This window comes from Myiozetetes cayanensis, unplaced genomic scaffold, assembly GCF_022539395.1.
Source record: "Myiozetetes cayanensis isolate MyiCay16 unplaced genomic scaffold, myiCay2020 scf1, whole genome shotgun sequence".
Taxonomy (NCBI): Eukaryota; Metazoa; Chordata; class Aves; order Passeriformes; family Tyrannidae; genus Myiozetetes; species Myiozetetes cayanensis.
In genome coordinates, this window is record NW_026086604.1 from 106,292,651 (window position 1) to 106,314,580 (window position 21,930).

At 41.5% G+C, this 21,930-nt stretch overlaps 1 protein-coding gene across 1 annotated transcript in view; it reads left to right on the forward strand.

The window, feature by feature from the left end:
- Positions 1 to 7,446: 7,446 nt before the first annotated feature.
- Positions 7,447 to 21,930, forward strand: part of TRAK1 (trafficking kinesin protein 1) — a 130,262-nt gene continuing 115,778 nt past the window's right edge. The window contains exon 1 of the mRNA XM_050307574.1: positions 7,447 to 7,587. The gene's annotated coding sequence lies outside the window, so the exon portion shown is untranslated. The remainder of the gene's footprint in view (positions 7,588 to 21,930) is intronic.

Genomic DNA, 21,930 nt, shown 5'->3' on the forward strand with positions numbered 1-21,930 from the left:
ACAAGCAAAGTAATTTTTCTATTTCTTTCCATGAGTAGCTGACTAGATATAAATAAACTGAATGCGTAAGTAGACATCACTTAGTTTCTTTTAATAAGTGCAAGAAAAGTATGCTTTGAAGAGGGATTTATTTAGGTTTTAGAAAAATGTGCGTTTTATCTTTGGCCCTGATAAGGGTGACTGATATAAAGAAGAAGGAATAGAATATTAGCTCAATTGCGCATGAGTCCTGGCAATAGTTCAGTGCCAGGTCTTACAGAAGTCAGTTTCATTGTCCCTGTCCAAGAAGACAAAACTAAGCCACAAAAACTATCAAGTTACTGTCTTTGCTTCCATATTTCTAGTGTTTTATTCTATGAGAGCTTTGTGTTCAATTAGTCAAGGTTAGGGATTGGTCTTATGCAAATGGGGTAAATATCCCATTTTGGGGGAGTAAGAGTGTATGAACTTGAATATCAATAAAGTCTGTTGAAATCTTCATGTAATATTGGCAATAGCAATACAGAGAGAGACACACACTTAAACAAATGTTTAGTAACAATTGAACAAGACATTTATAGCTTTTCAAGTTGAAAATCTTCATGATAAAAAAATTTCAGTATAATAAGGGTAGGCACAGGGAGACATGTTAACTTATGCCCCTTTTTTTCCCATCCCTCTCATTAGGAACTATGGCACTTCTTTATTGTTGATACACCTTTAATTACATGTTTCTGTGTTTCTTACCATCTGGATGCACAATTTCAATATACTCCAGATGGAGAATTGTCCCTTTGATTTGGTGTAAGCATGGGGAATTCTCTCTTCAAACATGTCAGTCGCTTCAGGTACGAGAGTTATCTTGCAAAAATAATCTAAATTTAAATACAGATCAGGGCTGTATTTATAAGACTCTTATCTTAGGCCTTTTTCTTCCTGTTTCAGTCTGTTACTCCTTTATTCTGTTACCGAACATGACTTCAAGCATTGTACTCAACTGCAGTGAACTTTTCTGTGGGAATATTTTCAACATTCAAGAATGGAATGCAAAATATTCTCTCTGCTGTTTGTACCATTTCAATACTCCTAGCAATCTGTACAGCAAACTTGGCCTTGCTCTTTGCCTGGCTATTACACGGGACAGCCAGATGTAATCAAATTCTTGTTCTCAAATAAATGTATGATCTAATTTAAGGTAAACTCAGATCTTGTGATTGCAAGCACGTAGTTCAGGCATGCTTAAACACTTCACTGCTCTCCTCTCAATGGGTACTACGTAAGTCTCTGACATTTTGCCTGGTTCCTAAAAGTCTGACCAGTAGCCTATAATTTTAAGGTGTGTTTCCATGTTTTGTAAGATCTCTTCTTCAGTCTGGTCTAATACCTGTTGAAAATGCTATACAGTTCTGTTTTATTTTGCCACATGTCCTAGCTTTTCTCTCAGATATCATGATTACTCATGCTCTGTCCCATCTTTTTAGTACATGGTGTTTGTTTCTATTCCAGACTGACCCCATTCTCAGGAGAATTTCTATTTTCGGCATCCTGGGTATGATGATTCAGTTGCTCGAGTATAATGTAATAATGTTCCATTTGCTTTGACAGTTCAGTCATTCCTGGGAAGTACATAGGACCACTTTTCTGGTCTTTGACCTTTTTCACAGAATGGTGAGCACATCTTTCTCTTGTGCATTTTATTCTCATATTCCAACATCCTCTTGAAACTAGCACGTCCTTTTATTGTTTAAGTGGAACTTTGTTTTCCTTTAGTTTTGCCCTTCTGTGGTAACATTTGGGTTCTCGTGTTAGGATTTAATCACCTTGGTTTTCTGGTAAAAGACTGCTGTATTCACTGGTCCTTCTCAAATTCATTAAATAAATTCAAATGTTACCATTTCATTGTCATATGTTGCTGATATTTGGAATTAGCAATGACTTTTCAAATTCTTCAATAGCTTCTGGGATTTCTGTTTGAGAATTTTCTTTTTTCTCAAATAGTTGATCTTTATCCTGTGGAAATGTTATGGCAAAACAGGCCTTGTCAATGTGTTTGTTTCTCTGGTGAGGCAAAAAACTACTAGTGATTTCTTTTACAGCAACAGGGCTCCAAATCTCACCTCACTGGATCAGCTTGTAAGGTCACCAGTACTGCATGTATACCATACTTGTGTTGCCTCTTCCTCTATTGTGGTCTCTCTGCTTTACACATGTCTAAGGTTGGAAAGAGATGCATTTTTTAATATTCTCTTGAGTTAATACCTTTAAAGATTAGCATATTACAAGCTACTTTTACCTTCCCCAAATCATTGGGTTTCCCTGGGAAGTCAGCAACTGCTCTGTATGTGATACCACAATCAAAAACAACTTCCTTTTCGTATGTTTGTTTGTATTATCTGCTAATGAGATGGGGTTAATTGTAATGGATTACCACCCTTTCTGCCAGGCATTCCTCATATCACCTTCCTGAGTATCAGTAGCTTCGATACTGATTTGTGAGCCTGGCTGACAGACCTGATACTCTTCAGCTGCCAGGTTCACTACTATCAGCATTCTCAATACCTAAGCCTACCTGCTGGCTTCCAAAATATATGACTGTTTTTTATTTATGCAGGAAGGCTGAATAAGCCTTGTCAGTATCTAAGTTTTTTTCAGGAATTATCATGCCACTTATGTAATTTTGAGATTATGTAAAACTATTTATTTGTGTTTCAGTGTTCGAACTATTGCTTATTCTAATGCAATAGATAATGTGTAAAGCAGGTGCTGTACTGGTTGAATGACTTTTGTCTGTTCTAGATATAACATGTCAGGAGAAATCCCGTTTTATTCAAATACATCAATCAACTTGGACTCAAGATTCATGGTTTTTTGTTGCATATACAGACTCACTGTTTCAGCAGCAAGCAGTGGCTTTTATGTTGCATATTGTGAAGATTCAGCCTGTATACTCAGGATATCTTTTGCATCCTGATTAGAATTCACAACGTCTTGAAGGGATTATCATCATTCCACACTGTAATTTTCATTTGGCTTTGCTTGATTACATGGGTTTTTTTCCTTTTCTTGCTAAATGTATGCCTGGCACATTTATCATTATCCCACTATCTTAATTTCCTCTTTGTTTTTGTACTTGAGTTCACTTCTAATGCTAATCTGAGCTTTACAAACTATTTATTCCAACTTGCATTTCATTAATGTCAAATATGTGCAAAACCCCATCCTCTGAGTCACTGTTTGCTTTCTTTATGTTTTTCTTTTCAAACTAAGCTCTGGAATAATACTTCTTTTGCCATAATTATTATTTATGATTCATTATGCAGGAAATTATTAAAGAGTTTTCTCCTTAAGATCTTTTTATCTTGATTTTATTTGTCTCCTCAGCTTAGGTATATGCTTTATATACTTTAGCTTGTCCATAAACTTCACTTTTATTTAGCCTCTCATCTTCCTTGTGTTTTTTCTCAAATCACATGTGTCTGTTCTCCTTAGGTTACGATGGCAATAACACTGCAAACCAATTCCATAAACTGGTACTACTCCTGAAAGATGCAACTCCTTCACAGGAAAGACGTTTCCAGCAGAGGTGCAGCTGAAGAAGGGGAAGACATTGGTACAGGCTGATGCTTACTGAAGGAAGCACAGAGCTCTGACACAAGAAAAGCTTTTCTGCTGATTCAGTTCTTCCAGCAAAGGCAGCATTGCATAAGTTCTTGTAAAACAAAACAAAGAAACAAACACCCCCCCAAAAACAACCAAAACCCCAAACATAAACCCAGAAAAAAAATCAATCAAAACTACTCACATTTTTAATTTTCAAGTGCTCAGTCACTCAGCTTGCAAGAATGTGTGTGTTTTAATATTCAAGTAAGAGCAATGACAACTTTATAAAAAACACCATTTAGACAAGAAAAGATGTTGTACAGGCAGCGTTATGCAGACACTTCATAGATCCTTGTGAAGAACTTGCAGCATTACTTAGTCTGTGCTGATATGAAAGTGTGAGAAATAAGGCCAGTAACATCAGGTACCAGCAGGGGGAACAAAAAGAGGAAGCAACACAATTTCTTTCTTCTTAAATCCACGGCACAGCTATTTGGAAACACAGTCATGGGGCATGTGTTAGTGATTTTTTTTCCCCTCAGAACATTTCTTAATGCCTGTTGGAATTAGTTTGTTCTCTGAGATAAAAATTGTCTATCCCCACAATCATAGCTGCAATTGAGATCTTCAGCTGACAAACAAAACAGAGATTTCTGAAACTGGTTTCAAATGCTTTTTAAGCAATATTGTGTTCTTTGATTGCTTTACAGGGACTATAAAGGAGGTTCTAGGGACAGCAAGTAAGGAATATGCAAGAAAAATAACAGCATGCTCACTGAAAAGTACATTTGAAAAATCCTATGTTTTAGCAGGGCAGAAATAAAAAGTCTTTTCTAGAGATATAATCAGGGAAGCAAAATTGAGAATGAATATGATAATATCATGTGATAATCAAGAAGAGAGAGGAAACAGAGAAGATAATGAAAATGGAAAGAGAGCAGAGAAATCTGGGAAACTTTTTGAAAGTATCTGGTTACTGCCTCGATTCCTACCTTCAGAATTACTATGTGGAGGAATTGAACTGGTGGTAAGAATGCAATGGCATATGCTTACGTTCACTATAGCACCACACAACAAGATAATTTCATCAGGAGGATTTGGGGCAGCAACAACAAAGAACAGCTGCCACATCATACAACCAGTGCACAGACACACACCTTCCATGCAAGGGGCTGACAGTCCCATAGCCCCAATTTCTCTCTTCTACATACTGTGTTTGCGTATGAATAGTGCATGTGATTACTAGTTCTCCCACCGTGAAGGACTTCTGCTCACTCTAACAAGACTCTTTTTAGTCTCAGCAGTACCTCTCAAATCAGTGTCTCTTACAGATGTGACAGGTCGATTGGTTCTTCTCAATAAGAACTCTATAATCATGCAGACTTGTTTCTCTCTATTGTTTGTGTGGATATTCACTTTTATACTTCTTGGTTTTCCCTCTGCCTGCAGATTCTTTCTTCTTTCTTTTTTTTTCAGCATTTGCTTTTCTTCCTGGGCTGGAATCCAAGGTGTCTCTGTTCTGTGTCTTCCTCTGTTTCTGTGGAACTGAAAGCTCTCTTTTTTTTTTTTTTTAAATCCCTTACCAGCCTATCTTTGCTTTTCCCCCACTGCTTGTCATTTACAGTGTAAAGCACAGAGCAAACTGTTGTTCATCAAAACTACTTCTCCTTCATTGTACAGACCATTACTTCTCACTGCTACCTTGGGCTTATGTTACACATTATAACAAATTCCCAGCTGCTGCTTCGAGATTCTATCAGTCATTTGCAGCCTCGGAGTGTTATTTCCTCTCTTGTGCAACCCCTGTCACTCAGACTTGACTCCACAATTAGCTGTTCCAGGATTAATCAGAAAGCTACCGTTTTTTAAAGCCTCCTGATGTAGCTTGCTTGCTGGCTAACCCCAGGCTCACACGTATACAAGACTAGGCACAAAGGGAGGACTCGGGTGGGTGAGGGTGAGGACTGAGGGTGAGGAGTGGAAGGCACCAAACTTTTTAATGATACCGAGGTGTTAGACTTTTTAGCAGTAACATGGAGTTTCTATTTTAGGGAGAATTTAGGTGACACTGAGATGATTTAAGAGTGCAGTGTTACCAAAAGGATGGTCCCAGTCTAACGGTTTCAATTCATCCTTTGTGCTAACTCCTGATACTTCTGTGATCTTAGGGTGAATCAGTTCATTAATTGTACAGAAAACTGACAAAAAATACAGTTAGTTCTATGTGAGGTTAGTACACTGAGTCACTCACTGAGGAACCCTAAGGAGCACAGCCAGCCCCTGGGAAAAACGGGAGTGCCTGGCTCCTCCATCAGAGAAGTGGGGAGAGCAGCCCCCACTCCTTTTGGCAACAGCACGAAATTTTTAGGTTGACTCACATGCCCCATCTTAGTCACTAGCAGGAGATTTGTTCTAAAGACACGCCTGCTCAGCAGGCGCCTGCCTGCGAATCCTCTGTTGTCCTTGCAACATTTCTCCTCTCTTTTCTGCCACCTAAAAGCATGCATCTCCATCTGGCATTCTCTTTGTTTGCATCTGTGAAGGGTTGGATCATTTCTTTTTGTGGGTTATTCAGGGTCAAACCCTGAATCCATTTACACTCGCTGGAGGTTATTCCACACTTCCGGAATCCTGTCACCACCAGCACGACTGCAACATTTTTTTTTGTCTTACCAGCTGTAACCTTGAACACAACTCTGTTCTTCCCTTGCTGTTAGACAAAAACAATCAAACCCTCCTCCAGCATATATTTTTGTGAGCTGCAGATAGAAAGAGTTGTGGTTTCTTCTGTGTTTTTTTTTTGTTTTGGTTTGGTTTTGGATTTATCAGAGAATCCCAGAACTGTTAGGGTTGGAAGGGACCTCTGGAGATCATCCAGTCCAACCCCCCTGCCAAGGCAGGGTCACCTCGAGCAGGTGACACAGGAACGCGTCCAGGTGGGTTTTGAATGTCTCCAGAGAGGGAGACCCCACAACCTCCCTGCGCAGCCTGCTCCACTGCTTTGCCACACTCAACGTAAAGTTTTTCCTCACGTTGAATTGAAGCTTCTTGTGTTTTAGTTTATGGCCACTGCTCCTCGTCCTGTTGCCAGGCACCACCGAAAACAGTGAAGAAGAAACTGGACTGAAGCTTTTCTCTGTATGTGGGACAATGATAATAAATCTTTTCATTGGGGGATTGATTTTCTGGTGTTTAACATATCCTGTATTCGTTCTTGCCCCCTCCGCCTTCCCAACGGGACCAGGTCGCTCGGCGTGGCCCGGGAGCCGGAGGAGCAGTGCCGGGCAGCGCTGCCCGCGGCCCCCTCGGGCGGGTCCGCTACAGCGACAAAGCTCTCTCGCAGCGGAGATGCCCCTTCCCCGCTCTCGCCCGGCCCGTCCAGCGGCAGGGGGCCGGTTGCCGGGCGACACTCGGCCCCTCCTCCGCGGCGGGGCTGGGCAATGAGGTAATGGCCTCCGGGGGGCGGGAAAGGGAGTGCTGCGATTACCGAGCCAGCGGCCGCCGAGGTGGCCGCCGCCGGCATTCCCTGCCTCCCGCCCCTTCCTGCTGCCCCGCCGGCGGCGGGCGGCGCCGCAGCCCCCGAGGTGTCCGCACCGCCCCGCCTCCGGAGGAGGCTGCGCGGCCCGAGCAGCCCCGCGCCCGGCAAAGGTGGAGAAGAAGCGGCCGCAGCCGCCCCACGTGTGCTGCCGCCCGGCGGGAGGGCTCCGCAGCGGTCCCCGGGCGCCGCCGGAGAGCGGGGAGCTGGAGCGGCAGCGGCCCGGCCGGAGAGCCCCGGGAGGAGGGCACATGAGGCGCCGGCAGGAGGAGGGAGAAGCAGCAGCAGCCGGCCAGCCACTGCAGCCCCTGCGCTCTGCCCGCTCCGCACGCCGCGGCCTCTCAGCGGCGCGGGCCGGGGGCGAGCCGTGAGGGGGGAAGCAGCCCGGAGGTGGCCGCCGCCGGCAGCGCGGCTCCCCCGGCCCGCGGGGGCGCCGCCGCCCGCGCCCCGCCGCCCGGGGGGCCCGGAGCGGGGTGAGTGCGCGGCGGGGGCGGCGGGAACGATGCGGGGCGGGCGCGGCGCGGGCAGGGATGCGCCGCGGGAACCGGCGCGGCCGCCTCTGCCCCCGCTCGCCCCCAGGTGGGCGAGCGGTGCGGGGGGCGGCGGGGTCTCCGGCGGCCGCGGAGCGCGGGAGAGGCCTGCGGCGTTCGCCGGGCAGCGAAACGGGTGGGTGAGCAAGGTGCAGCCGCTCCTCCTCCTCGGGCCCCTCGACCTTCACAGCCGGCTGGCTCGGGGGCAGGCGCTGCGCCGGTCTCTGCTGCCTGCGCTCTTTTTGTCCCTTCCGCCCCCTCGAAGGAAAGAGGCAGATGCGTGTAGTTGTGTACCGGAGGTCAAGGATCGCTTCAAAATTGTGCCTCTGAATTATTTGCAGGTAAACTGCTGCTGCTGTCACTTAGAAGGACCCCCGTGTGCAGAGCTAGCTTTCCTAGCCATCGCGGGGGGACCTGTAAATACTGACTCGGTTTCTTCAGCGTTGGCGATTATGGATAGCTTTTGGCAGTATTCCACTGTTAAAATCACTAAAATATTCCATTATAGCTGTTAGCAAGTTTGAGATCTTACTGTCTGCTTTGGTTTGCAGCTGACGATTTTGAACCTTCATCTTTAGATGAGCTTATTTTCAGGTAAAATTAGGGAATAGTAGGAAATATCAAAAAAAATAGAACATTTGTTAAAGGGTGAGAACCCAGGCTTCATGTTCTCCCTCTCTCTGACTTTGGGAGAAAGTCTCCGTGTGGACACTTTTTTCTGCCTTGCAATCTGTAACCTTATTTGAACCTTTCAGTCCTCTGAGATTAAATCGTGGGTGTAATGGTTTTTGCAATCAGGAAAGCAACAGCAAAAACCAAAAAAAAAAACCCAAGCTAAAACAAAACCAAACAACAGTTAGGATGACCAGTTTGCCATATGTGCGTGTTTTACTGCTGTGTGTTACACAGTTGCATGTACTGTAAGCATTGCTTTGGCTTCTGCCCGTGCTGGAACTGATCCGTGTTTAAACATTAGGGCTCTTTCGGAGTTACCATAAGAAGCCTGGAGGAGGGAGTGTTGTCTCCAAGCCCAGGGACCATATTCACAAAGCTGTGCCTTCTCTCAGTCACTGTAATCTGTCTTAACTGAGCCAGAGCAACCTGTGATGACAATAAGAAAATTATATTAAGCCATGATTATAGGTTACTTCTCTGTTTTTTCAATGAGCATCATTATAAGGGAGGAAAACAAGAATGGTAAAAATGCTGATGGAAGGCAAGAGTTTTCAGCTTTTAATGTGAGTTAGTGAGTGAAAGACCAGATGGCTGTATGAATAGATAAAATGGATAGAACTTAAATTTCCTTTGAAGTAAAACAAAAGTTTCTCTCAGTTGCATGAATGAACTCCCACTTGCCAGCAGATTTAACTGCGTGATGGATGACAGTAGTGGAAAGAAGTAGGATCTCTCTGGATCTAGTGCAAAAAAAAAAAAAAAAAACAAACCCTAACCAGACAAAAATCTTCCATTCAATTCATCTTTTGTTCAGTTATGAACAAAAAGTTCCAGAGAGAACTTGGTGCCTGTTCTAGAGCACTGGGTAGCACACCAGTATGCTGAAGAAGCATTAATATGATTAGGCACATACATTTATACATGTGCTGTTCCATGTTTGATACGTGAATGCATAAAATCTCAGTGAAATACCAAGTTGTTGCTGCAGCCTCTGAGCTCTGACTAGTTTAATTCAGTCCTGACTAATGAAGCAGTACCAGCATGTCACATGCAAGTTTTGCCATGTATATTTATGGACTTTACCTTGGCACTCTGTCAGTTTGTTGAACACAGGTGAGAGTTGGTGAGAGTAAGTGAACTTGAATGTGCCAGAGAGCAAGATCAGATTGGAAAGATTTGCCTGGAAGTGTTGGGAACTCCTGTTGTTCCTCCCTGCTGCAGCTCATGCCTGAGCTCCTTGATGCTTCACACATTCTGTCTCCTGTAACAGATTACCAGCTGCTTTTGTAGAAGTAATTTGATCCTAATCTTTCCATGTGCTCTAAGGATTTTATTTATACTCTAGCCAATCTACTTTGGGATAGAATAATGAGATTAGTATCGCAGAAATTAGTTCAGGTTAAATATTTTTGTTGTATGTGTGTGCTTGATCAGTACTATTGTTTCTTACTGTTGTCATTATAATGCTGAAAAGGAAAAATGCTAAAAGTTCCCACTGTATCTGCTGTGAAAGACTGCAAGATACCTTTTTTTTTTTTTTTTTCCAAATATCTCAGTAGAAAGAATTCTCAGAAGGAGTGCTATTGAGGCAGCATCTGATGAAAGCTGCTTTCTAAAAGCTGTGCATGTTTTTCTTTGTAACAATGTCCTATGTCGCTTAAAATTTTCCTTGGGACAGGGGAGATAATTAAGGGGATGGGCAGTGTATGAGTTATATTTCTTTCTGCAATCCTTAAAATTTTCTTGATTTCCAGAACAGGGATGGTTTAGTACTTCTTCTGCTAGAAACAGAAGTAGCATCTGTGGGACATAATTTGTTATGAGTTGTCTGGATGTAGTGCTTTTTGAGTGATATTCAAGTCAAAGTTGGTGGAGTGTTTCTTGTTAGTTTGCAGAAAATTGTGTGTTCTTTGTTTCAGATTTTGAAACAATATCTTTCCCTATGCCTCAGTAAAAATGAGCTCCTCCTCAAATAGGTCTGCAATATTAGGCTGGGCACTTAATCGGTGTATTTTTGAATAACCCCATTTTAACTCTTACAAAACTCTGGTTTGGTTTCACAGAGTGGTTATTTCACAATACTTCCTTATTAATGCAAGAACAGACAGACTGGTATGACTGGTTTGTAGCTATCAGAAGTCCTGATAGCTGTAATATGGAATTAGCAGGTGTTTTAGCCTGTTGGTCAGAGAAATGTTGTTGATAGGCAGGCTGTTTTAATTAGACCTGTTTTCATTCTGAACTATTCCTTTTCTCCAGATGCACCTGGCAGCTCTGTCTCTGAAGGAAGCTTAGTGTTGCCACTAAGATCAAGGTTAAAGAGTAAATACACTTGAATTGCATATAAAGTGACCAAAGGCATACTGGCATCTTCCCATGTGATGGTCATGTTGTTCCTGTTTCTGGTGGGAATGAGATTGTCACTTGTGTGCTGCATAAGGGGCTATGAACTGTCAGATTCCAGTAGTGACTGCACACCAAGTGGCTTTCAGAGTTACTGTAAGAACATAGTAAGTAGAACTGCTTTCTAGTCACTGAATGACAGAGATTGCCTGTCAGTTGTAGGCAGCTCAGTTAATGTACGAAGCTGTGTAATGCTGGAACTGTAAAACTGCTCTGTGATTTGCAAAGCCTGTGCTGTCAAGGTATGTTTCTCTGGTCACTTTTTGTATCATTAAAACTACTTGAGCAATGCCCTTGCCACCTTGGAATGCTGCACCAGTATGGAGGGTTCAATTTTGTGGATTCAGTTGAGGGATCAGTGCTACTTGGAGAGATAAAAATCTTGAGAATGAACTTCCTGTTAACATAGGCTTTCCAAGATACCAGTTGGTGTCTGAGTCAAAGCCTTCCTGCTTACTCTGTGGTTTGAGTGAGATAGCTGCAAGTTTACAAGCACTTATTTTACTTTGTAGTGAGTAACGTGATGTCTCCTAAATAAATTTTGGGAGTTCACTGCTACTATTCTTGGTTTAAAACTGCCCTTTATTTGAACTTTGATTCATCAATATTTCTGTTTTTATTGGAGTCTACTGATTATGGTGCAAAAAGTCATGCTATGTAGTCATCCTGCTTATGGTTGACCAACTAAGAGGCTTATTGATAGCACGAACAGATTAGCTCTGAGATAATTCTTAGATTCAATTATGTTGGCAGATTTGCTTTAGTTAAATCGGTGTGTGGCTGTACTAGAGTCAATTCTTTGCCTTATCCTACAGCTCCTCTGGATGGGATTGTTTAACCTTGCTGTCCATTAGATGCTGAAAACCCAAATGACACTGCTGCTCTCCAACTGTTGTATTTCCTTGGGTGCATTTTTGTTAACTATTCCGATTAATATGTTAGAGCCCTACTTTTTTTTACTTGCATTTATTATAGCAGAAGTTCAGAACATTGCAGCAGTCAGAGTACAAGAAAGAAGGAAGGAAATGTGAGAAGAGCTTGGTTTAGAAGCTCTTGCAAAGTTTCGTTATTGGCTTGTTTAGACATTAGACCATGTTCCTGCCCAGCAGAGCAAATTTTCCCATGGCAATGGATTCCCTCTTATATCCCCTTCTGTATTATGGTGCTGGGAATTGAGTCCTTGACTCAGGCAAGAACAGTTTTTATGGTTAATTTTCAGTCACATTGTCTGTTCTCTGGGCAGCTGAGCAGCTGTTAGCAGTGAGGCAGAGGAAGTAATACTAGTAAGTGAATGAGACTTTGGTGTTAGGAGAGGAAGTCTACAGTGAACATAAGCTGAATTTGAAACTGCTGCCCTCCAAGCTCAGATATAACCAACACTGGTTGTGTGTTGGTAGATGAGATGCTAATGCTGAGGCTGACAATAACCCACTGCATATTTATGTGCTTATGGTGTGTCTTTGACTCCCAGTGCCTGTGTGACCAGAAGAGAGAAATACTGAGTAATTAGTGTTCTTAGGCTGTACACAGACATTGTCCTTTATGATAGCAAATGAGAATATTCGTAAGAATAAATTTGGATATTTTCAGTTTGGTAACTTTTGGTTCAGTTTGCATTTCTGAGTGTTCTTACCTGAGCAAGATGCCCACAAATTGAAGTCTTTATTGTGAATAACACAATCCTCAAAGCCTAATGTGTAAACCAGTATGATTTTAGTTTTATTATCTAAAATATTTATTTATATTTATCTACATAGTCTATATTATATATTTTGGAATAGCTTTCCCTTTTTAAAACTAATACAAAATCAGGATAGCTTTTTTTTCTTTACAATTTGTAACATCAAGAGGTAAATGTTTTTCTTTGTAGACTCTAAGACCAGCCAAAACTATACACTTCTTCTGTGTGTGCTTATGATCACTCTGGGGACAAATTATCCAGGTGTTTTTCATTAAATGTTGCTCTTCTAGTAAAATAATCCTATGAAAATAGCTCATGCTTTTTTATCATTTTTTTTTAAACTTTTCTTATACAATGTGTTCTGAAGGGTTTGAAAAGTAGAAGCGAGAGGTTTTAAGTCTTAATAAATATACATTTGTTTTTCTCTACTACTTTTGATTTATGAACCTCTTGTAACTTTGCAGGGGGGCCTAAAAATTCCTAAAAGTTTTAATGTGTATTAAAATGGGTAAAGGATCTTTCTTTGCTTTCATTTTGTAGACCCCTTAAGGAAATTAGTGAATGCCAGGATGAAAATGACTGGTATAGAGCAAAATTGCAAAAACCAGAAATACAAAGTGATTACAAGTTTGTATTTTTGGAATTTTGCAGGCAATGTGTTGTAAAAGAACGAAGTAGAATTCATGATCCCGTATGAAGGTAGGAGCTCTGTAGGAAGGGTGCCTCTTTGTGTTTGGTGGATCAAAGCATGGTTAAGGTTGGAAGGGATTTCTGGAGGTAATCGGGTCCAACCTCCCTGCTGAAGCAGGGTCATCCTAGAGCACACTGCAGATTGCACATGTCTGTGTCCCAGCAGCTTCTGAATATCACCAAAGGTGGAAACTTCACTGCTTCCCTGGGCAACTTCTGCTGGTGCCTGGTCACCCTCACAGATTAAAGGTGTTTCTGGATGTTCAGAGGGAACTGCCTGGGTTTCAGGTTGCACCCATCTCTTCTGATCCTGTCACTGGCCATCACTGAAAAGAGCCTGGCTCTGTCCTCTGTGCACCCTCTCTGCAGGTATTTGTGCACACTGATGAGATCTTCCTGATCCTTCTCATCTCCAGCTGATCAGTCCTAGCTCTCTCAGCCTCTCCTCATAAGATAAATGCTCTGGTCTCCCTTCTTTGTGTAAATGGCCATTTACTGTACTCTCTCCAGTATGTCCATCTTTCTCTTGTATTGGAGAGCCCAGAACTGGACACAGTACCCAAGGTGTGGCCTCACAAGTGCCAAGTAGAGGGGAGGGGTCACCTCTCTCATTCAGTTTCCCGGTTAAAGGGAAAAAATGTATAAACTCCCTGCTCAGCTACATAATAATTCCAGTGCTTCAAACAAAACACGGAAAAACTGCTTATCATTAGTTTTCAATGAAGTTTAAAATAATGCTGAGTTGTCCCATCTTTTAATAGAAACCAAAGGTTAGGAAAATATTCATGCAGTGGAAACATTTATAGTCTAGAAGGGAAGAATGAAAACTGTGGATACGTTGAATTAGTTACGTGTGCCTCTTTGAAGAACTTAGTTGGCTGCTGTTGAGTGGAATCAATCAGTGCACTTTTGTATTATATGTTGTCATAAATTCTAAATTTCACCCTTTGAATGGCAGGTGCTGCTAATGTCATATTGGACTCTTAATTTCCTGCAAATCAGGACCCTGCATGAATTAAGGTCTGACAGCAGCCATAACTTCATGTCCTAAAGAACACTGAAATGCAATTTTGTTTCAAGAGAGGTTTTTTTAGAAGTCACATCTATATCTACTGCTTTTGGGAAATGAAGGCTTTTACACTTTTTATTGGCCAGTCTTCGCAAGCGAAGATCCGGGGAAGGTCTTTACACCTTCCAGCCTGCACATTGGATTTTTTAGGTGAGACACAGTGTGCGCGGAACTGAGCCCACCCTTTAATCCTAAGGTTCATCTGCCGGGGCCAAGCGAGCTTGGACGGTGGCAGCGAGGTCCTTAGGACGTAGGTGGGTTGCCTTTAAGGGCTAACGAGCCCCACCTGCCCGGGAGTGGCCCTGACCGGGAATCGAACCCGGGTCTCGGCGGTGATAGCGCCGCGCCCTTACCACTAGACCTTTATATTATGGCTTTTACACTTACTGTCCTCTTAATTGTCTACTGAAGTGGAGTTTTTGTTACTGACAAAATTTCTGTCCCAGAAAGCCTAGTTTCACTATCAGATACTGCACATTTGCATGCTTTGCAAGGAAGCACCAACCACTCCTCTGCAGTAAGCAGAAACCTTGCAGTTCAAATCTGTGCAAACCTTTTCCCCAGTGATACCTGTAAAATTATCAGAACTGGAAGACATTGGAATAATGTCCTTAGATTGTCCTTTAAACCTATCTTAAAAAATTTCTTTGCAGCCACATCTGATCATACTGGCTATTTCTGAGGAGATATTAAGCATTCTTGATGTAAAGTGTTGAGGAGCAAATCAGTCTTTCTGGTAACATGATTTCTTATGATAGATCTTCTATAGTCAAAAATTGTACTGCCTTCAGAAAGGAAAGGTAGGCTTCTGTTGTATTTGGGTAATACTGCAGCAATGATCACTGGGAGAAATTTATGGAGGGGGTGTTTACCAAAAACATTACCTTCTTGGAGCCTTTGGTCCTGTAATGAATTATGCAAACCTGCATGTGTGAAGGTCATAGCAAGATCAGACCTTTATGGCTGTTACTTCGTGAGGGTCAGGTAGTAAATGAGCATGCTACAGCTTAACCCAGTGATTTGTGACTGACCTGAGCGGCACAGATTTCCAATATAAGTCAATCTCAACTGAAAGTGCTTTTTCTGATTGTCTGAAATGTTTATAACCTTTGATTACTTGTATATTTGCTCACTAGAATTTTACTTGGTAACAGCTTTCTTGAAAGCTGTATTTTGGCAAGACATCAAAAGCTGTTAGAATGAAAAATCTGAGAAAGGTTAAATATTGCACTTTTCTGGCAGAGTACTTTGTCCCAAAGTCCAAAGGGCTCTCTACTGTCATGCTATTGGTTGTATGTGATGCTATCACTTTTTCTGCAGAGGACATTGATTTCTCCATGACATTCACTTGTACCGCTTTTACCTTCTAAATGAGATTTCATTTAGAAACTGTTGTACCTCAGGCAAATGCAACTTTCCTAAATACTTTACCCTTTTGCATTGCAAAAGCTGCAAAACATTCAATGTGAACTTCTAATGAACTGAGTTTGTTTAAGCATTCACGGGTCACAAAAATCAGTCTTCTGTTGCTTTGCAGTGGGTGAAGGGGGGCAGCAAGATCAAAACATTTGACTGAGGTAGTTCTGGAATTGGTGCCAGTACTAGAATTAAATCCAGTTCTTGTGAGTCTCTCTTAAAAGACACTCAGTCTCTTGAGATCAATGGATTGGCACACTCTGTAGCTATTTAGGACCTGGTGGGGTAGAGTGCGTGAAATAGGTAACCGCCTCAGCAGATATGTGTGCTACACCTGCACCTTTTTTTCCCTATATGACTAAGATTGTTAGTGTACATTATTAGTCCTCTTACAAAAGGAAAACTGCAGGTGGGCCAGAAGACTCCTTTCCCTGAAGAGTGTATGACTTGCTCGAGTAATTTGAGTGCATTTTGCAGAAATTTTAAATACATGTCTGGCAGATGGGTTGTGCAGGATAAGACAGTGCTACTATTGCAATCGCCATTTTAGTGATATTTATGTTTTTTTTGCCTTCAGTAAAACTGATAGACTATTAATCTAATCCTAGGGCATTGCTATGAAAAAGATCAGCATTCAAAAGTGGAGTTGGGGATTTCGCAGGCTGGGAACAGAGCACTTCCAAGACACACAGTCATCTCACTTTGCTCACTGGTGAATGTTCAAGATAAGTCAGAGTCTCAGTTTCTTGAGCCTGACTTAGTAACATCTGCCCTCCAAGAGTAAACACTGCACCCATTTTGTACTATTTATCAACTTTCAGGGGACACCTGCTGTATGTTGACATAAAGGAAAAAAATGGAAGGTTTTCTTATTGGTGTCCCTCTGTACTATTATGCTGAATAGCAGGAAAGAGAGGAGGGAAATATGATTTTTGTCTTGAAAAAAAGGACAGGAATCTTTTCTGGTTTGTTCCTGGGGGTATTTCTGTCTTTAAAAAAACAAATTTAGGTTACTCTTTTGTGGATTAAAGCTGACCTTTCTTCCTTTCAACCAACTAATAATGGATTATTACAGACTAAATGGATTATTTCTTGCATTTGTAAATCTAGCACAGCACTGCTCTTCTGGCAGGCATGAATTCAGCAAGAACAAAACTGTTTCTTGGCTGTTCTGTTGTCAGTCAGCTTCTCAGCATCAGTTTCCTACAGCTATTGAATTGGTCTGGGCAAACAAACTGGGCAAACTCATCTCTCTGTAACTGCAGAGAAGGCCTTTGCTATTAAGTCTTGGGTTAGTCCTTGTGTAGGATCTGTAAATTCTGGCTCTGGGTACTCACCTAGTGGTTTCCCTCACCCCTCTGGTGTCACAATTAAGCACACACACCAGTTAGTGGAAGTATTGATGGTTTGAGACCCACCAGGGATTGCTCTTCTCGTGGCAGTGAAGCTTGGAAGATAGCATTACAACACCAATATCTGAAAATCCTCACAGCTGAAGCCAACACGGTGCCTTGGTTTAGTGGTTTGACTCCGCCATCCCCTTGGCTTAACCTTTCCAATCAGGTTGCATTCCTGATCACATTGAGGTGGAGTGGTAGAAGAACCAATGTCTCTGGGAGGAAAAAGAAGTGACAGGGATATGTGGCTTCAGTGTATGTGTGCAGTAGGGTGAGAGTGTGTTCCCAGGACAACCTACACTAATATTAGCTGGAGGTGGTTGGAAAAGTGTGTGCCTGAAGGCTCTGCTTTTACAGCCAGATTAACCTGGTCTCACAGCTTACCATCTCTGGTGGGGATAGTCCTGCCTTGTCACCAGCTGTGTGTTGTACTGCTTTGTCCACAGATCTTTCATACTGACTGTTACCCACTGGGAAATAAGCCAGGGAGGCAAATTGGATAAACATGGTTTGAAAAACTTGGTTTATTTCTCTGGGTTTAGTTTTGTACTAGTTTGTCTTTCTTAAGGAGTTAGATGAATGGTGGAAATGGCACAAAGGCAATGCAGGAATATGCAAGCAAGGCCAATGGGTGTTTAATTTTGCTTTAGTGTATATACCACACCTTGTGTTTAACATACATGCACTGGGTTATATAGATGTCTGTGAAAATAACAGTTAATGTTATCAAAATTGTATGATTCGTTAGTTGTTTGGGAGCTTTTGTTTTGTGGTTTGTTGGAGTCTTTTTTGTTTTGTTTTGGGTATTTTTTATTTGTATGTTTTTAAATAAAAGAAAGCCGCCAACATCATTTTAGTAATCTTGACTAGCAGAATTGCGTGGGGAGGATTGTTTCTGTTATCTGGTAAATTAGCACTAATTACCTTGTCAAGAAGGCTGAGAGGAAATTCCTAAATGCACCTAGGAGCAAGCCTATTGTTTTGATCCTATGACCAGCAGGAATAACTTGGAGATAAAGACATGATATAATGTTGTAGCAGAAGAAATGAGTAAGAGGAAATAGGAGGGGCTGCACAGTCAGGAAAATGATCAGTTTGTAACATGACTTGTTGTAGCAGATGTACTTCTGTGTTCTTTGTTCCTCAGATCCTTCCTGGAGAAGGTAAGCAAGCTGCAATTATAATGTGGGCAATACAAGTTTTTTGGGTGTTTTTCTTAATTAGCGAAGCCTTATGACTGAACAGCAATAAAATACTTATTAAGATGTCAGGAAACCATGAACAGAGCCTCTAGCTCTGATGTGAATCCTACAACAGGTAATTAAATTCTCTTCTGAATGGGAAGTGGTGGTTCCTGATTGTCCTGATTTCCTACTGGAAACTATTGTTTGTTTTGTGATAGAAAACATGTACAGCTGTGTGCCAACTTGTAACTCGGTATATGCGAAGCTAAAGAATGGACTTTGGGAGGGACTGTTTTGGACAACATGTTGTTCAATGTTATTGTCAGTTAACCACCAGAAAAGTGAAAGGATTTGGGGATTTCAGTAGATTAAAGCATTTTTTTCTTTTAAGGGCACTGAAGACATTTGCAAGCATCTTTTATGAATTCTGACATTTTGGCAAATGTTCTGTTTTGTGTCCTTTTTTTTCCTTCAAGCTTTAAGTTAATGCTTTATAAAGTTCTTGGTATCAAGAGCATTTGAAAGAGAAAAATTAGCAAACAAGATTGAATGGAAATGATAACATGCATGTGAGTTCTTAGTTAGGATTTAGCTATTAAAGAAAACCCAAATAATTATTTTATAGATTTCTTTTCTAAATATTTTTTTCACAAAACTTACCAGGAAAATGCTGTGGTGGCCAAAAGGAGTTATGCTACCTAACTATATTGCACGTCTAACAAAAACTTCATGAAGTGCCAGTTAAAACTGACCTAAAAAAAGGTATTTTTGAACTAGAGGATTCAGTAGCTTTTTGGAGAATAGATTTTAATAGAAGTTGGAAACATATTTACAGATGTAAAAGCTTATCAATTATGAGAAGCAGAATATAGCCTTGTAACTCAGGAATGGTACCTTGATTAAAGTCCAAACCATGAAGATATGGATTATTGATTTTATAGGGGTTGGTTGATTCCTTACTTTTTGTGTCTTGAGGGTTATCTTTGCTTTTTTGGGAAAGAATTGCAGGAGACAAGAAAATGAGTGTAGATTTAGCATAGTTTGGTATTTACACTAGAGTCGCAAGGGTTAAACATATTGTTACTTGTTGCTTTTTGTGCCAAGATCCCCCTTAGCCTGCCTGAAGTGAAAAAGGTGCAGAAGGAGAAAGGAATACAGTGATTGGGTGGTTGGGTGTGTTTTGAGGGTGGGGGAGTAGAATTTTGAGGGGTCTATTACATTACAATGTTTGGTCCAAAATGGCCAATATTTTGTCTTGGGAGCCTATATTGACCTCTGAGTTTCTTACTTTTCAATTAAAAACAGAACAAAAAAAGCCTAAATCCACTGCCGTTGGATACAGTAGCACAACCTGGTGGTATGCACATTATGTCAGCTGTGGAGGTAGAAGAGTCTGGAATCCTTGACAGCGTCTGGAATCTTGTGACACCTCAAATGTGTCTTTGAAGTACAGTCTCTTGGATCTTGTACTCTGCAATATAGGGACTGTGTCAAAATGTCAGCAGCTGCTTCCACATTTGTAGTGCTGACAAAATGACCTTCAGGTTAGGAGAGCTCACTGAGGTCTGCCCAGTGTATGTTTGCTTTACCCTGTTTGGACCTTTTGGAATCGCATACTTGCAAATGATCACAAAGCAAATGAGAGCATGAAATAACTCTGTCTTCTGCACTTGCAAGTGGCTCTTTTAACACTTAATCACTGATGCTTCCATTTTTTCATTGTGCCCTGGGGTAAGATACTTTGTGGTGAAGTACATGTGCGGCTTAAACCAGATGAAGGTAGGAAAGGAGCAAAAATGTATCACTGGGCAACACTGACACTGAACTGGGACTAGTTACCATTTGCTCCTAGAAGGGTGGGTTTGCAAATGGAGGAGTTTGCTTGGGAGGTGTTGTAAACAAGAGGGCAGATTTAGTCTGTTAACCTGTTTCAGCTCAGTGCTGGTAACTGCAGCTGAGCGTAGTGGTTTTATCTTGGGTATTTTGGTCAAGTTTTGCTTCTTGTATAGGGCGTATGCCCAACTCAGTACAAAGTTACGCTAATGTGAGGGTGCTATCCACTTGTGTTAACTCTTCTTTGATACTTATTCAAGATGGGGATATTATGTACCACAAGATTTAGAGATAGTGATATATGTAATTATTACATGTTGTGCGCTTCAAGGTTGTGTTACTGTTTGAGCTAAGTTAGCCAAGTCACTTTCACTGGAGCCTATCACCTCTTTATATAAATGCTAACTGGCATAAATCAAACTGTAACTCTGAATATGAAGGGTGTGTAAAGTAGGGGACTGTCTAATTAACCAAGCTGTGTTGTGGTTCGGAAGGCCTCTAGTCTACTTTATAACTTTTTGTGCCTGAGATCTGATGTTATTTATGAGCTCTGTGATTAGTTTATCATGTTTATCCACTCCCAGGTTTCTACAGACTGTGTGCAGCAGTACTGTCAGAGACATATTTCCAGAGAGAAGGGAATCAGGCCAAGCAGGAATTATTGCAGATTGTGGTGACTGTGTCTATCTGTGACTGTACTTTGCAGTTATACAATGTTTGCATTGTGTCTTTGTCCTCTGACAGCCTTATTTGTCTTACACCCTAGCCTGTAGCTTCCTGAATAGAAAAATACAGGTTCTGTCAGGACAGCTGCTTAATAAAGCCACATGTTTAAATACTCAGGAAGAGAAAACTGTTTTCTGGATAAATTACAGATTGCTGAGCGGAAGGACGTAGCACACAGATGGGCTAGAAAGCATGCAGGTTAAGATTCCTGGCCTTTTCCTGATCAGTAGCTTGATCTCATGAGCAGAGTAAGGCTGAGCACCTGTAAATTTATGAAGATATGGTTGTATTAAATGAAACAGTGAAGACAGCTCGGGTCTGTGTCTTTGAAGCATGGGATGTATCAACCCACTTCTAAGGACTCCTCGTCTTTACCTGCTTTCTGTCACCTGGGGCTTGGAGCTACAGCATGTAGCACCAGAGATAAAGGGAAATGAAGTTTGAGCCTCCAGCAAGTGAGGAGGAAAAATCTGGAGACAGCAGTAGTTATCTGCCCACTCAAAACCAGAAGCTAAGGGCTGAGTAACACAGGAGAACTTTGCAAATTGTTTGTGCCCCTGAGAGATCAGGCTTGTTTTGTGAACAGAAGCCTTTTCTGCCAAGTTGAGGGGAGTCATGTGTCTTATATGTAGTTACTGTATCTGTTACACAAGCAACAGCACAGCAACAGTCGACTTCTTTAGGGCGTCTGATGTCAAATTTATTTTTAAAAAGCAGTGTAATTCATTGCTGGTGCCAGCCCAGATATTTGCTACAGCCACTGTCAACACTTGGGGCACAGCTGTTGCTGCCATCGCACAGTTAACTCCCCAGTTGCAGTGTAGGGTGGGAATGAAGCGGGTTTGCCTTATCTGCAGTCAGAAATTTACAGCACGCCCACATTAATACAGCTTTCTACAGGTAGTTGTGTTGTACAGTTCTTGGAATTAAGAATTCACGATCAAGCTGATGTTGTTTGCGGCTGTATCTTTTCTTTCAATAGAGGCTCTTTTGCTACAGGTTTTAGTTTCTCCTCTGACATAGTTCTTGCTGATGTTTAGATTTTGTTTGAAAAGGTGGGACAATTTTCCTTATTTCTTAAAATACACCTTTATTCATAGTTAAGTCAGAAATAAGTGCATGTGTGTAGTTTAGTAGCCTGATTATGAGACTTGATTTAAAAATGCTACTTAAAATTTGCCTTGATCTTACAGCTCTGAGAGAAGTTATGGA